At 38.7% G+C, this 17,532-nt stretch overlaps 1 non-coding gene across 1 annotated transcript; it reads left to right on the forward strand.

The window, feature by feature from the left end:
* Nucleotides 1-16,920: 16,920 nt before the first annotated feature.
* Nucleotides 16,921-16,994, forward strand: TRNAN-GUU. Its single transcript has one exon. It is a non-coding gene; the product is annotated as a tRNA-Asn (tRNA).
* The last annotated feature ends 538 nt before the right edge of the window (nt 16,995-17,532 follow it).

Consider the following 17,532-nt stretch of genomic DNA (forward strand, 5'->3'; position numbering starts at 1 on the left):
TAGGGAATAATTTTTTTGAAGGAATGTTAGAATGTTTCTTCTTAAAAGTTACCTTCCTGGTTTTCAATTCATTGCCTTTGACTACAGTTTAGTTACATATCTCACTTTCAGATGATTTTTTTTGTGAAAAAAAGGAGAAAAGAAGCAGGTCTTGGCAAGAACTAAATCAATGTAACTAGGCCTTATTAAGAGCCTTAATCTGTAGATTGATACCTTCAAAATATGTTTATCAAATTGAGTTTGGCATATGTTTTCTTCTGACTTAAATAGTTGACTTAAAAGTCTTATAAAAATAGGTTAAAACTTGTTTTTAATTCAGGGTCCTGCTTTGTCATGCTTTTCTCCCCCCTAGATGAAAAAATAAGACAAGCCTAACTTGAAGGGTAAATAGGTTTTGTTTTTTGTTTTTTGTTTTTTTTTCCCCCAGACAAGCTTTCTTAAAATGGTCAAAGTTAGGGAAGTTATTAGTATCCTTTAGTTTAATTGGAATGATTCAGTACTTATACCAAGTTAATCCTATTAAGATGGTATTTCCTGTTGGGGGGGATAAATTAAGGCACAACTTAGATTAATCTAGATGGACAACTTTGAATGTCCTCTAAGCAATAGGGGATAGAAAAATGTATCAGTTATCCAAACTATGTATGTATATATTAAGTACCAGTAGTGTTCAAAGCCCACTGAGGCAATATTTTGAGGAGGATACAGGTAAAACATGGAGTGTGGAAAAAACAAAACAAAACAAAATATGGAGTGTGTTGTTGAGGAGTTTACAGATTATAAAGCAGTGGCTAATCCTTTATTTCATTAAAAAATTCATATAAAAAATAAAATTAGATCATGACCTTCCTCCACTCATAAACTTCATACAGATTAAGAACCTAGATTAAAGAGAAATAGAACTTTCAAAAATATTGGAATGTAATACAGGAGAATATCTTCTTGATCTTGGAGTAAGGAAAGATTAGAATGCACAATCCATAGAGGAAATGATAAATTAAATATTAAGTAAGTAAACATATAGTACTGTTAACAGGAAGGCTACATACCGACTTCAAAAAAAAGTGATTTCCTTTTAGGGACAAGGAAAGAAGGAAGGAGGGAATAGGAAGAAGTCCAGGGGCAGGGGGGGGGGTGTCTCTTTGTAAAATGATCAGAGGCAACAATAGCAAGATATTATCCCTTTTTGTTTCTTATACTTTTTAAATTAGTTTGTTAGAATTTACTTAAAATTCTCTAACATTAATTCCTAGTCCCAAACCCCCAAAATTACAGATTTCTTTTTCTTAACCCATAGTAATCCTTGTAAGGTGGCATTCACACATATGACAACAAAATAAACACTCCCCAGTGTTTTTCCTGTATGGTCTTTGAATGTTATATGATGTTTACAGCAAAGATTTCCCACTAGTTTGGTGTCTGTCTGTTGTAAACTTGTTTTCTGAGTGGATTTAGTGGGAAGAGGGAAACATGTTTGAAACTATGCATCAGCATAAGAGCATTTATTCTTATGTGATGAAATCATTAAAAATGTTTTCTAAAGTGAGCAAATTAAAAACCCTCTGTACCATTATAGAAGCACTCTTGAAAAATCTAGTAGTTTCAGGCCTATCATGCAAGATTTATTATTTAGGCATAGCTAGTGTTTTTGTGCAGGTTAAACATCAGGAATTGGTATTTTGGAAATATATACGTGGTCTCATTTTCTCATTTTATATGGCAAGAGTTCATACAATGTTGATTTCTACCATCACTACTTTTCATTAATAGAAGTTTTGTTTACTTGTAACTTCCTCTGGGAGTATTCATATCATGGCAGCATTGAAATAATGTAACATTTCGTTTGCTTTGAGACTTTATGTTTGTATTAGGGTAACAAGCACCAAGAAGCAACATGGTTATTATTTGGCTTACTCATGTGTGAACTGAGGGTTTTATGCACCAACTGAGTCACACAGTGGGCATTGCCAATACAATCATGTCAAATAAAAGTCAGAAAGTTAGACAAAGAGAAGCATCACTCTTTGGCATATGTGGGCCCTGCTAATTTTGCCAAAATAATCTTCTGAAAGTTCCAAAACTCCTCAAAAACCTTCTGTGATTCCCTGTTACCAACAGAACTGCAGCCCAAGTCTCTTTCAGGACAAAAGAGTCCCCTGTAATGCCATTTCACTTGCATTTCCAGCCTCATTTCCAAATGCTGTCAAAAAAATCTGTGTTCTGCAGCTGCCAATCATATTTATAATATGTCCATTTAAGTGTGGTCTGTACTTGCTGTGTCTCTTTTCCTTCTTCCTGTTGATTAAGAGTATAAGAGAAAACCCAGCCAAAATAGAAGTTTATTTTTCTTAAGTGACAAAAGGTTATAGGTAAAGAATTGCTGGTGTTTTCTCAGATTCAGTGATGTCAGACCTTTGCAATGTATTTGACCTTCACATCATGGTTGCAAAATGGCTGCCACAACTTCAGGAATCACATCTTCACATTGGGTTCAAAGGTGGGAAGGCAGGCAGAAAGCTTATTCTTCATGAGCTCTTCTCTTCTCAAGGAAGTAAAATATTTTCCAAAATAACCCATTCAAGGATTTCCCCTTACATATCATTAGCCGGCACTTTACCATACATTATCACCCCTAGTTTAGGGGCTGGGTCTACCTTGCTACATCAAGGGGAATCTTCTCCATGCCTCAATAAAACTGGAGTTGTGTTTAGCAAGGAATAAATGGGGGGGGGATGACTTTTGGGGAGGCAGTAAACACTGCCTGCCACATATTCCAGTTTGTTCCTCACACCTGCAAACCAGCATGCCCCTGTCACTCTCTTGGAACATCTTTAATGACATTAATAACTTTTAGGCTTTTGTTTCCAATGGACAATGTTTATTTTCTAATTTACTTGAACTTTTTGTGGGACTCAACCAGACCCTCCTTGAAGTTTATTCATTCATCAAATATCCATTCTTCTCCTTTGTATAGTGATGAGAATCCTCACCTGTTATCAAATATCCACTCATCACTTACTATGCATCAGACTCTCTGCTAGGTGAAGACAATATAGCAAAGAATCATGTGTAGTCTTGGCCCTAGACCAGTGTGTGGTCTAGTGGAGGACACAGGTGAACAGGTAAGTGCAAAAGAATCTCTGTGATAGAATGAAATAAAATAGGGCACAAAGAAAGGAGCAGTCATTTATGTTACTCAGGTGCTATGCTTCTTTTCAGGGAAGGAGGAGAAGGGGGTAGGTAGTACAGCCATTAACAAAAACAATCTCACTGTTGACTGTTTCCCACCCTAGAAAAATACAGATGTGTATAGAAAATGGGGGAGCAGGACAGGAACCTGCGGAGCGTTGGCCTCTTCCATTGGCCTGAAAAATGCAAGTGGAATTCCAAAGATAGCCAATGAATTCTCCTTTCCTCCCCTCCCCTCCCCTCCCCTTTTCTCTCCTCTCCTCTCCCCTCCCCTTCCCCTTCCCTCCCCTTTTCTCCCCTCTCTTTTCTTTCTTTTCCTTTCTTTCTTCAGGTAATCCGACTCATACAGAATCCACCCAGTATAGGGATTATGAAGCGACTTCCCTGGGTTATTTACTTCATACTGTCTTCTGTTGAGGGGGCCAGGTCTCACTCCTAGACCCTGGGTAGACCATGTCTCTAACTCTCTTGGATGTCAGAGCCTAACCATTCAGCATGGCAGAAGTAATTGGGGAGATACAAGCCTATCTGGCTGAGTTGTAGAGTAGACTAGGGGAGAAGGAAAGGCATGACAAGGAGAGAAACAAGGCTAGAGAGGTGGACAAAGACCAATTTGTACTATGCTAGGGGCTTGAACACATTTGGTAGGTCATAGATTCCCAAACCTCCTTAGTTCACTGCACCTTTAGTGTCTCCATAGTTTTTTCAGATGCCCTAGGCCAAAGGAAATACCCAACAGTTTTCTTCATTGTTGTACAACATAGGTATGTTCAAATGACATGATAGTGGTAGTTTGTATGGTGTCTAATAAATAGTGTTGCATTTCCTTCAAAAATTAAAAATATCCTGGGGCACCTGGGTGGCTCAGTGGGTTGAGCCTCTGCCTTCGGCTCAGGTCGTGGTCCCGGGTCCTGGGATGGAGCCCCGCGTTGGGCTCTCTGCTCAGTGGGGAGCCTGTTTCCCTCTCTCTCTCTCTCTCTCTGCCTGCCTCTTTGCCTACTTGGGATCTATCTCTCTGTCAAATAAATAGATAGAATCTTGAAAAAAAAATTTAAAAATTAAAAATATCCTGCTGTAATGCCATGAATTCACTATGGCACTCTAGGGTAACTCAGTGTACACTTTGGGAACCATGATATAGGTTATCAAAATTGTTTCATTTGGTGAATTAAATATTTAATTTTGTATTTTAGAAAGGTCACTCTTTCAAGGTTAATTGGAAGGTTAATTGGAGTAAAGTCATGATGGGAGGTAGGGAGGCCATGAGTTAATGATAGCTATTTAGGAAAGAAATGATAAGGATGTAAAGTGAGGTGAACTAATGAAAATGTTATTGGGCCTAAAATATGTTATGGTGGTAGAATGGGTAGGATGACTTTATCAATTGGTTTTGGGAGAGAGAAAGAGGCAGGGCGATTCCTAGTTTGCAAGGTTGGGTTAAAAAACACCTGATGGTAGAAATATAGGAAAAACATGTCTTGGGAGGAAGAGTTCCTTTTTTTTTTTTTCCTATTTTTTTCATTAAATCTGGGATGTCTCTAAGAACGAGATGGCCATATTTTGTTGGGCTTCAAGAACAGATCTGGAAAAGAAATATAAATTGATAAACAACAATATATTGAGTTGACAACATGAGAGTAAATGAAGTTGCTCAGGATGAGTCGTAGACTCGACTAGGAGAAGCACGCTCATATGTAGAGTCAACAAAGGAAGAAGATCCTGCAGAGGAGCTGGAATCAAGAGAGGTGTCATGAAGCTTGTGTAAGGCAAGCTGTTCCCATGAAGCCAGGGCTCATCCCCCCGCTCTTGTTCTGTTTTTTAGATATGATGGTTTTGTGTTTTGTTTTTTTCCCCTCTGGTGGAACCCCCTGTGAGTAGAGCTTCAGGGAGGCAGAGTCACAGAGAACTATGCATGGCCTTCATTCTGCAGTGGGGACTGTGGGAGGTGAGGAGCAAGGGCGAAGAGCAAAGGAGGGTGGGTAGCATCAGATAAAGAGAGGGTTCTGTGTGGTCCCACCTCAGTCCCATGCCCAAGGAGAGTTTCTTCTGGATCCTCAGAAAGAAGCACCATTTTTATGCCCATATCTTAAGAAAAAATAAAGCCATGCTCTGTTTGTGGAATCACAGGCAAGACAGTGATAAAATGAGAAGGACTGAAGAAAGCCCTTGCAGTCTGACCATTTGGAGAGTCTTGGTGACTTATCTACATACCTTTTCACAGTAGAGAGAGGCAGAAATCTGAGGAGCTCAGGGAATTGCAAGGGAGACAGTCATATAAATAAGTAATAACAATGTAATATAATAAGATATGATATTTTGAATCAGGCAGGGTAACTTTCTCCTACTACTATATTCACTTCTTTTTTTTTTATTGTATTTAAAGAGAACCATGTAGTTTGTTTGTTTTTAATTTATTTATTTGACAGATCACAAGTGGGCAGAGAGGCAGGCAGAGACAGAGAGAGGGGGAAGCAGGCTCCCCACTGAGCAGAGAGCCCAATGCGGGGCTCAATCCCAGAACCCTGGGATCATGACCTGAGCTGAAGGCAGAGGCTTTAACCCACTGAGCCACCCAGGTGCCCCCTATATTCACTTCTTATCAGTGCTTGTCACTAATAGAATGATTTCTGACTGCTCTGAAACATCTGTCCCCAGGGTTCCTTTCCAGTTCCTTACTTTTCTCTGGTTGTTCTTCCTAAACAACTCCATTCAATCCTAGGACTTTAACCAGCACCCACAGACCCATGATTTCTCAATTTATATTTCTATTTCCCTGACTTTCTGAGCTTGAGTTCTGCATTTCCAACCATGTGCACAGTACTGGACATAGGCTAGGTATTCAATCAATGTATGCTAATTAATTTAAAAGTTGATCCTAAATAAACTGAAGATACAGAAGTAAATTTAAATACCGTCACTGCATTTTGCATAGTGAGCAGGCAGGGAAACCTTTCCCACCAAATTTGTCAGAAAATTTCAATAATTAACTGGATGCTACATGGCAGTTTCAGCATGGGAATTGGGTGAGATCCAGCTAGTGCAGTGAATTAGTAGATTAAAATACACAGATCTGTAAATCAGAATGCAGATTCTGTTGCTGATTTTTGGCAATGTTAGCTAATTCTCTGTGTTTCATTTCTATACTAGTAAACAATTCAAAGGCACAGCTTCCTGTTTTTATTTATTAATATTGAGATATAATTCATATACCAAGAAACTTACCCTTTTAAAGTCTACAACACAGTGTATTTACAGAGTTGTATAATCATTACCACTATCTAATTCCAGATCATTTACATCACCCCCAGAAGAAATTCCATGCCCATCACAGTCACTCTCCATTCCTCTCTTCCCTCAGTTTCTTGCTTCTGCTTTCTGTCTCTATGGATTTGCTAATTTTGGACCTTTCGTATAAATGGAATCATACGATATGTGGTCTTTTGTATCTGGCTTCTTTCCATTAGATTTTAACAAACAAACAAACCTGAGCATAAAGTGTTGAAGTTTCATTCATCTTATAGCATGAATCAGTTCTCCTTTCCTTTTTGTGGTTGAATCATATTCAATTATCTGGACATACCACATTTTACTGATGGACTAGGTTCTTTCCACATTTTAGCTATTAGGAATAATGCTACTATGAACATTATTCTGCAAGTTTTTGTGTGGCTGTTTCCAGTTGTCTAGGAGTGGAATTGCTGTGCCCTATGATGACTCTATGTTTAGTATTTTGAGGCACTACTAAGTTTTCCAAAGTGGGTGCATCACTCTATAGTCCCACCAGCAATGTTTAAAGGTTCCAATTTTTCCACAACCTGGTCAACACTTGTTATTGTCCATCCCTTTCATTATTGCTATATGTGTAGGTATGAAGGAATATCTCACTGTGGTTTGATTTGCATTTTCCTAGTGACTAATGATATTGAGCTATTTTTCAAGTGTCTGTTGGCCAGTTGTATATCTTCTTTGGAGGAATGTCTAAAAATCCTTTCCCATTTTTAAAAATTGTGTTATTTTTCTTTTTAATATTATATGATAAGGGTTCTTTATCTTTTATCTTTTTTCTTTCATTGCTTGTGCCTTTTTTTTTAAAGAGGCATTAATGCCTAATCCAAGGTTATAAAAATTAAGAATTATGGGCAATTTTTCTACCAGTTTTAAATTCTTACATTAATGTCTTTAATCCATTTTGAGTTAACTTTATATATGGTGTGAGTTAGGGATCCACCTTCATTCTTTTTCATGTGGATACGTATTTGTCCCATTTGTTGAAAATTCCCTATTGAATTATGAATATTTCCCTATTGAAAGTCCCCTATTGAATTATGTTTGCACTCTTGTTTTTTTTTTTAATTTTATTTATTTACTTGACAGACAGAGAGATCACAAGTTGGCAGAGAGGCAGGTAGACAGAGAGGGGAAAGCAGGCTCCCTGCAATGCAGGGCTCCATCCCACAACCCTGAGATCATGATCTGAGCTGAAGGCAGAGGCTTAACCCACTGAGTCACCCAGGTGCCCCTGTATCCTTGTTGAAAAGCTTTTGGTCAAGATGACCTGAGCTAAAGGCAGAAGCTTACCAACTAAGCCACCCAGGTCCCCCACTTCCATAACTTTTTGAAAAGGGAAATTTCATGTCAAAGTCTCCCATCTAAAATAACTAAATTGTATGCATAAATCTAAATTTAAATTCTTCTGGCAGGGAATTTTCATGCAATTCTATTTATGCTGATGATGCGGGCTTTCACATCTTTATGTAGTCCGTGAAGCAGTTAAAAAGTAATTTATGGGGGTTCCCGGCTGGTTGGCAGGCTCAGTCAGTAGAGCATGCAACTCTTAATCTCAGGGCCCTTGAATTTAAGCCCCATGTTGGGTGTGGCACCTACTTTAAAAAGAGAAGAGTCAATGATGAATTGAGATTTTCAAATTCCTATTGTTAGAATACTTGATGTTAATCTAACTTAGAAGATAGCATTTAACTTCAGACAAAGCCCTTCAAATTATTAAAAATTTTAAAAAGAAATTTGTTTATCCTGTGGACTTAGGCTAAGAATTTAAAATGCCTTTACTCTAAATATAAGAATTCTCAGGAGCCAAAAATTTCTTGACTCTAGCATGATAGAATCTGTTGATTCAATTGTAGTCTCTGTATTTCTGTTATTGATACACTTAATAGGGAAAGAAATGTATTAGGAATATTCCTAGGTAGAGGAGATATGAGAACAAGGAGAGCCTCACATGAGGGAGAAAAAATTTCTCTTGGACTGCCATAGACAGTGGATTGTTTAAATACAACTTTTAAAGAAGTTAAGGAAAGATCTTTTTCTTTAAAATAAGGAAAGGCTTTTTTTTTCCCTAAGTATAAAAATTACAGACTCTTTTTATTTTTTTGTGTTGTTTTGGCAAAGGGGAACACTTAGCACAGTGTTTCTGTTGAGATCACTGGTTGAATTGTGTATGGATCTCCTACTATCTCTGAAAGGATTTTTTCTCTTTGTGATTATTTAGACAGTGCTAAATCTTTGAAAAATCTTCTGTTTCTTATATTTTATGGGTCATGCTCAAGAACTGTGTGATGGATAATTTTATGTGTCACCTTGACTGGGCAATGGGATGCCCAGAGAAACTATGAAAATATTATTTCTGGGTGCATATGTGAGAGTGTTTCAGAGAAGATTATCATTTGAATTCATAGACTGAGTAAAGAAAATCCCCCTTACAAATGTGGGCTGGCATCATCCAATCTATTGAGGGCCTGACTAGAGCAAAATGGCAGAGGAAGGCCAAATTTGCTCTCTATGTAAGCTGGGACAACCATCTTCTCTGTCCTCAGACTTTGGCATCCCTGGTTGTTAGAGCCTTTGTGTTTGGACTGGAAACACCAAGCCTTCTGGATCTCCAGCTTGCAGACAGCAGTTGTGGAACTTCTCAGATTTTATAACCCTGAGAGCCAGTCCTTCATAGTAAATCTCTTTCTATGTATCCATGTATATCCTATTAGTTCTGTTTCTCTGGACAGTTCTGACTAATACAAATGGTGGAAGGCAGATTAGGTTAAAAGGAGGCACACTTGGCTACACCTTGACACATGCCAGCAATTCTATGTGAGTCTTAGTTTTGCAATTTTAGAAATTCCAGTTTGTCTGTTCACCAAGAGGCTAATGGTTTTGGAACACTTCATTCTTCATAACCAAGTATATAAAGGTTTTTAAACTACAAAACTCAATGACCATTCATCGAAGGCTCTATCTCACCAAAGAATCAGAACCAATCCTGTGCAATGGATATTCCCCCTTCTGGTGGGTATTTCTCAGAAGATAATGTGTCAGATCACAATTATTTAGTGAATATGTAACTGAAACTAACTAAAAAGTTACAGTTCAGGGATTCTGAATAAAAATTTAAATCATTATTTCAAGAGTATTTCTGTTTATATAGTTGAGACCATCCAAATGGTATGATGTGGAAGGATACTGAGAAGTCATGATAACATCACCCATCTTTGAGCTTGTTCTAAAATTATTATTATTATTATTTTTACCAGTGTTTCAGATTGATGTTACCATGGCCAGTTTACTAAATGTGTTAGAGGGAGCAAAAGTATGTAACCTGAATCTAGTCATGAGGAAACACCAGACAACCTGACATTTAGAGACATTTTACAAAATAACTGGCTTGTACTCTTCAGAAATGTCATGATATATAAGAGAGAGAAAGAGGGACAGACATAGGAATAGTTACAGATTTAAAAAGACTAAAGACATGATAATTGCAAATCCATGATCTTGGATTTTCTTTTGTAATAAAGGACCTTATTGGAAAAATAGGTGAGATCTGAATAAGGTTTATATATTGAGACCTAATCCTAATAATGCTGTATTGGTGTTAAAATGCTAACTTTGATAATTGTATTGTGGTTATATAATAAACTTCCTTAATTTTAGGAAACACAGTGAACTATTTACGGGATATCATGTCTACAATTTACTCTTAAACAGATGAGGAAAAAAATGTTGAGAGAAAGAAAGAGAACAGGATAAAGTCAATATAGTAAGATACTTACATTTGGAAAATTAGGTTGAATTTTTCTTGCTATTCTTGCAGCTTTTTTTTTGCAGCTTTTATGTAGGTCTGAAATTATGTCAAATAAAAAGTTTTAATTAATGGGAGATTTTAAAGTTTCTAAATTTTTTAAATCTTTTTTTTAAAAAAGATTTTATTTATTTAGTTAGATAGTGTGAACTGGGGGAGGGGCAGAAGGAGAGGGTGAGCGAGAACCGACCTCAACCGCCATGGGGCTTGATCCCATAACCCTGAGATCATGCTCTGAGCCAAAACCAAGAGTCAGACACTTAACTGACTGATGTCATCCAGGTGCCCCTAAAATTTAAAAAACTTTAAAAAAAGTTTTTCTAGAAACAACTGATTTGGACTCTTAATTGTTTCTTCTTAGACCAATGTGAGGTTTCTGTCATGTCCCTTGATAATCTCCTATACTAATTTTTTTGGTTGCTTCATTATTAGGAACCTGTCAACTCTGCTAATATTTTACAAAAAAATATTTAATATAGGTCTTTCATTTTCATTATTATTTTCAATTACCTAATACATTTATTTAACATAATAAGTCAAGTGTTACAGGAAATATAAAGATGGATTACATTCTTTTTTTTAAAGATTTATTTATTTGACAGAGAGAACAAGCAGGGGGAGAGGGAGAAGCAGGATCCCCACTGAGCAGGGAGCTCAACATGGGGCTCTATCCAAGGACCTGGGATCATGACCTGCGCTAAAGACAGATGCTTAACGACTGAGCTACCCAGGCACCGCAGATGGACGACCTTTCTGACCTCAAGGAGTATATGAATCAGAAGGGGGTACTAAATAAGTTACAAAAATGGCTGCAATATAATGTGAGGTTTGGAGAAGGAGATAAAGAATTTACGAGAGGGAAGATATATCTAGTCTGAGGGAGCAGGAAAGGTTTCATAGAGGAAAAGTCTTCACTATATGAGGCCAAAGAAAACATAAGACTTTAATAGGCAAGATGGCAAAGGGAGGATATTCTACATAGAGGGAGGAGCAAAAGCAAGGCATAGCGACAAGGACCAGCAGGTGATACCCTGCATGAATTATTTGAAGTTTAAGTAGATTTAGAGTTTAAATATTAAACCACTGTAATCATTTATTTTCTTTTTTCTTTAATTTTATTTATTCATTTGACAGAGAGAGAGAGATCACAAGTAAGCAAAGCAGCAGGCAGAGAGCCTGATGTGGAGCTCGATGTGGGGCTCGATCCCAGGACCCTGAGTTCATGACCTGAGCCCAAAGCAGAGGCTTAACCCACTGAGCCACCCAGGTACCCCAAGCATTTGTTTTCTTATCCATAAAATGGGCATAGCAATAGTATACTCTAATAGAGTAGATGAGAGATAAATGTAATGCTCATTATATGTTATTACTTGGGTACACATTGGTTGGAGACTGGCTGTAAGTAAGGAACATAAGGTAAGGAACATTGAATGTACTGGGTCAATATCGAATGGTGGGAATGAGTGTGCAAAGGAGACAATGTGGAAAGTTGAGAAAAGTTAGGAAGGTAGAGTCTATGACTTTGGGATGGACCAAAGGTAAGAAATGAAAGAAAGGAAACAGAGGATGCCAAGGTATCAACTTGAGACTTCTAGAAGAGTAGAAGTATCCTTAAAGAGCCACCATCTACTTTTCCAAAGGGCCAGGAACTCATAACCTCATCCCTCATAAATGCTGGACGTGGGCTGGTGCTTCATTTGTATTATCACATATTTGAAAAATATCCTTTTTATGGGATCATACTTTAAATTTACAAGAGGACTTGCTATTTACAGTATTCTAGGGTGAATCACTTTGTGATACTGCAAAACCTTTTTTTTGAATATGGATTTATTTGAGCTTGTTTTATATATATGCATACACACATAGATAGGTAGATAGACAGACAGATAGATGGATGGATGCTATGTTTTGGCTATTTTTCACCAAGTAGATGACTCATTGAGTGCCAACTCTTTCCAAGGTACAGTCATTCTAATGATTTAATTGACATTAGTTCAAGGTTTCCTATCCATTTTCTGGAAAGAAGCTGCAAAGAGGAAGCTCTTCCTGGGGGCATGGGTCTGCACCCTACCCCCTATTCCTGAAACTATATTAGAACTGTGGAAATGGGGGGCAGTGACATCACTTATATCTTCCACTCTCCCTTTACTGGGAACATCTGGAGCCCCCTACGACTGTGACAGTGACTGGTGTTTCTCTACAATAAATCATCTTGACCTTAATGGCCAGAGGTATAGATCCTCTGGTTTCATCTAAGTTGTACCTTCTGATTGCATTAATATAGCATTTTTTTTCTTTCATTTCTTTTAAGCAGAATTATAGATCATTTGGAAAATGTAGGCAGTCTATCTATTTAACATTTTAAAAGTGAAGGAAATATATTCCTGTGTTATTTTACAATAGCCCTGGGAATTAGGTGGTACAAAGATGGTAAATGTTCCAGAGGAGGAAGCAGAGGAGCCCCTTACCCCGAACCAGGCAGTTTCGATGCTCTTCCTTCTCCATCTGCCTACCTCGCCAAACCCATCCCACACTGCCTTTTTTTTCCCTTTCTGAGTTCCTTAGCTGAGTGACCTTCCCTCCCACCCGAGGCAGTTCCCAGCGGAGGAACTGGGTATCCCTGTGGCATCTATTTAATTACCTTTACTTTTTTGAAGGAAATGAAAAGAGGATATCTGTCCTGCTAAGCAGGAAGCCGGATTCGGGGCTGGATCCCAGGACTGTGGGATCATGACCGGAGCCAAAGAAGAAAGAAGCTTGATGTCGGAGCCACCCAGGTGCCCCTTAATGTTAATTTTAAATAGGTGAATTCAGACTGATAGGACTGCCTAGGGAAGAAAAGGCTGTGGCTTTTTTAACAGTGCTGCAGTCAAGAAATGGACTACGGGGTAGAACCTATTGAAGTTACTGAGATAACTGCAGGGTTATCTCCCTGGAGAAGTTTCCTAAGTATACAGAAGAAAGTGGAAATCCATGTTCTCCCCCAAACCCCACCATTTCTAGCTGGATCCAAGATTCTTTTGGTCTGAATACAGTTGAAATCATCAATGCTGTTAGTGACTACTCCCACTAATGAGAAAAGCAATGATTAAAATTTTAGATCTGTATTATTTGGCAAAGTCATAAAAATGATATCCATATACAAAAGAGTGGTTCATGAAGAATAAACTTTATTTTTAATAATTTTCCTCTAAACCACTAGGTAGAATATCAATATATTATTTCTGCCTCTTTCTACCTTTTCTCTTAAATCATGTCTGTTAAGTTGAAAATAAAATGGCGATAATTATCTGAATAACGTCACAGAACTTTCCAACTAAGTGACACAATTTAAATGATGAGAACCAGACACAATATATTTTTTTAAAGATTTTATTTATTTATTTGACAGAGATCACATGTAAGTAGAGAGGCAGGCAGAGACAGAGGGAAGCAGGCTCCCTGCTGAGCAGAGAGCTCGACACAGGCCTCAATCCCAGGACCCTGAGCCAAAAACAGAGGCTTTAACCCACTGAACCACCCGGATACCCAAGACAAAATATTCTAATACACCTTTCTTAATGTTCTTGATTTATGAGTAGACTCAACTCAAGACTCAACTATGGAAGCAGTTATTTTCTGTGAATAGTGTTTTCAACCCAATAGTGTTTTGGACACTGCTATTGGCCTGCTAAACTGTTAACTGATGCTTAGTCAACAGTTTTGAATGGGAATGAGACTTTTTGTGAGTAAGAAATATAGTTTTTCCTGACACAGGATGGAAGGGTTCAACTCTACTATAAATCTGTTTTAAAATGTGATTTCAGGGTGCCTGGAACAGCTCAGTCAAGTGTGGGACCCTTGGCTCAGATTATGATCTCAGAGTTAGCCCCCCATTGGGCTTCCTGCTCAGCACTGAGTCTGCTTCAAATTCTCTCTCTCTTTCTCTGTCTCTCCTCTCTGCTCATGCTCTCACTTTCCCTCCCTAAAGTAAATAAAATCTTTTAAAAATGTGATTTCAGTGGCTTTTAAAATTGGTCTCATAGTTATCTTGTTCTTAGTGACACTTGGTTTAGCATTCTCTTTTGTTTCCTGGTGACACAGTCTTCCATTTATGGCGAAAATTTCTCTAATTCACTGGATTTAAAAAAAAAAGTTCTAACTGGGTTTTTCGTTTTTTGCCATTCAGTCACCATCTTTCTGAAAAACAGTCATTCAAAAGAATTAAGGTCATGTACAAGTGTGTTAATGGGAATCCTGTGAGTTGCTTCTGCTGTTGGTATGAAGCTAGAGGCACATTATCTGAAAGCACGGGATTCATGGTACCTGGAAGGTCTATAAATCAGTGTGCTCCATCTTGCCTTGTCTGTTAAGACAGGTGGATCCCATTTGCACAGATGTTCTTTCTCTCTCTCTCTTTTCCTCTCTAAGAAGGAAATAAAATATATAGGCCCATTAATCTGCACAGGTCAACCTCTTTCATAGGGCACATTCTTGGAAAAGGTAAAGTTGCAGTTCAAATGTGTATAATATACAAAAAGGGGCCAAAGGCTCAGTCCTTTTCACTTTCAGCAATTATAAAGACCTAAGTATTAATGGAGTTATAAGAATTGTTTATCTTAGGTTACCCTGAAATTTAGGAAAAGATGATATACATTTCTAAAATTAATCCAGTAGGCTTAATTTAGGTCTAAAAACTGGATATAGATATAAGGCCCAAGATTAAATAATCACAAAGATTTAGATGACAGCACATACTCTTATTTTTGTAAGAGAACATTTTACATAAAATATATGTTTGATATACATCATTGGAGTAAAACATTGAGATTCCATTTTGTATATTTAATATTTACATGTTCTTTTGAAGTATTTACAAGTGAAGACACCAAAAAAAGGCAATGCTAATGAACTGCAAAAATAGCCATTGATTTTATTAAAAAATATTAACAACTACAGAATCAGGCTTGAAGACTGAATTTTAAAACAAACGTATTCACACTGACACATAACATGAGAATTAATATTCCTTTTTGAATTAGTTTTTCTCATCAACCATTTCTCATCATCTTTCTTTTTAGAAATTAAAATGACTGTATGATGACTGAAGTGAGGGAGAGATTGAAGCTAAAGATATTTACATGAACAGAACTGTTTCTAGTATTATTTTAGGCAGGAGAGGAAATATTGAGTGAAAGGGTGGTGAGGTACCTTCTGGCAGTCTGTTCTAACTGAATAGACACAGGAACAATAAGGGGAGAGGACACTCATCTTCATATTCATTGAACAAAAAAACAGTGCAAGGCAGCTTTAGCTCACATTAACAGGTGCATAAAATACAAATTAAGTTTTATCATCATATGGGAAGGTAGCATCATAAATGAAATAAGACTCATTATATGTTCTTTATAAGCGCTTCCTGGATTTTTTTTTTTTTTCCAAATTCAGAATTTTCAAGTACACTTCTAAAAGTTTGTTGAAAGAGGAGTGGCGTGTGAATTCGCAGCTGTTTCATATCCCAGCGCTTTCAAGGAATTCTGCTAATTGGTTGCAAAGCCAATTTAAATTGTCTTATCAAACCACAGGAACTCAGAATGTTGTTTGGACTGAGGCGTGTCGCATGCAACTTCTATAAATCACAAACCGAATTCTTTCTCGAGGGATTCTGGACAAAGCAATGCGGTAACTGTTAAAAATTTGAATATAGAGTTGCCAAGTGGAAACTAGCAGTTAGTTGAGGAGAAAAGAGGGGAAAAAAGAGTGTTTAGAGCTTTGAAGAGTACTTTGAAAGTCATCTGGAAATATTCACACAAGGGAAAATTTTCAGAGTATATATAGAGATGTAGCAAGTTTGCGAACAGAGTTTCTGTGCTAGGGATTTTCAGGAGTTAGTCATAAATCATCCTTTTTTTCTTCTTTAACTTCTCTTTCCTCAAATTGGGTTATAAATATCCCGCGAAACGTGCGCTTCAAGGGGCATGGCTCAAATGTGTGCGCGAAGAGGCTCCATCTCGGGAGAATGAAGGACGATCAAGCAAGGAACTAAACGCACGGGCATAATGAGTGCTACTGTAGCTTTTTCCTAGTGCTCTTTTCCAACAACAAAACGTTAGCGACAGACAATTGTACTGTAGGCTAGCACACGGCCAACAAATAAGCCCTGCGTAAAGCATGTATGTATTTAATAATGCCTGAAGATCAAAATAAGGAAGGCACATAAACACAATTCAGATGACCTTGTGGATGCTGCGCTTAGTAAATCATAAAGATCAGCGAGCCAAACCCTGGACAACGAGCTTGAAACCAAAGGAAAGTTTCTCAACGCACAAGATTAAAATGTTTATTTCCCTATGACAGAGGAGGTATAGATCATCAGAAAGTGTCCTCTTCCTGAAACAGAACGTTGCAAACGGGAGCTGGAAAGGACGGCCGTATTGTTAACACACTCCGCGAACTGAGCTTCTACGCGATCTTGCTGTGTCTTGTAATTTCCCCAATATGCTTTTAGGGTGGAAAATAAAATCAAGAGGGTTAGATATTTTGAATGAAAAATCTGATTTTAAAAATATGAATCAGGAAACAGTGAAAAAAAGAACATTAACGCATTACCTTTGTAATTCTCTGTAAAGACCATAGCTGGAGAGGCAAACGGCATCGGAGTCTCTGTGGCGCAATCGGTTAGCGCGTTCGGCTGTTAACCGAAAGGTTGGTGGTTCGAGCCCACCCAGGGACGGGTCTCTCTTTTACCCGTTTGTCGCCGGAACTTTTGCACAATTCTGGAGTTCAGACCTCCGGACTACGCTGAGGTCGCTCTCCAGGGGTTGAGCGGAAAGAAACCGCGGCTCTCGCTTCGCCGCCCACCCTGCGGGTGGCTCTTCAGCTTCCGGGAGCGCTGGAGGCCCCTCCCCCAGGCGTCCCCGGCTCCCGACCGGCAGGTGGGCCTTTCCCGACCACCTCCTGACTCGGGGGTGGACGAAAGGGTCCAGCGCTTTAAAGCCCCCGCATCCTTTCACTTCCAGTTTCTCAGTTCCCAAACTCAGGCTGCTGAGTGCCCCAAGGGTTCCTCGTCCTCCTCGCTCGTTCCTGAAGCCCAGGCCGCACAGGTCCCTTCCGCGCCTCGCCGGGCTCCCGCGGCCACCGCGAGGCCGGGTGCGGACGCGGGGTGCCGAGAGCCCGCAGGGGCCGTGGGGGCGGGAGAGGGGGGGGGCGCTCAGCCGCGCGCACGCGCGCCGCCGCGCTCGGGGCTCGAACCCGCCGCCGGCTCCCGCCGC

Source organism: Mustela putorius, unplaced genomic scaffold, assembly GCF_011764305.1.
Source record: "Mustela putorius furo isolate JIRA1106 unplaced genomic scaffold, ASM1176430v1.1 tig00000827_pilon_pilon_pilon, whole genome shotgun sequence".
Taxonomy (NCBI): Eukaryota; Metazoa; Chordata; class Mammalia; order Carnivora; family Mustelidae; genus Mustela; species Mustela putorius.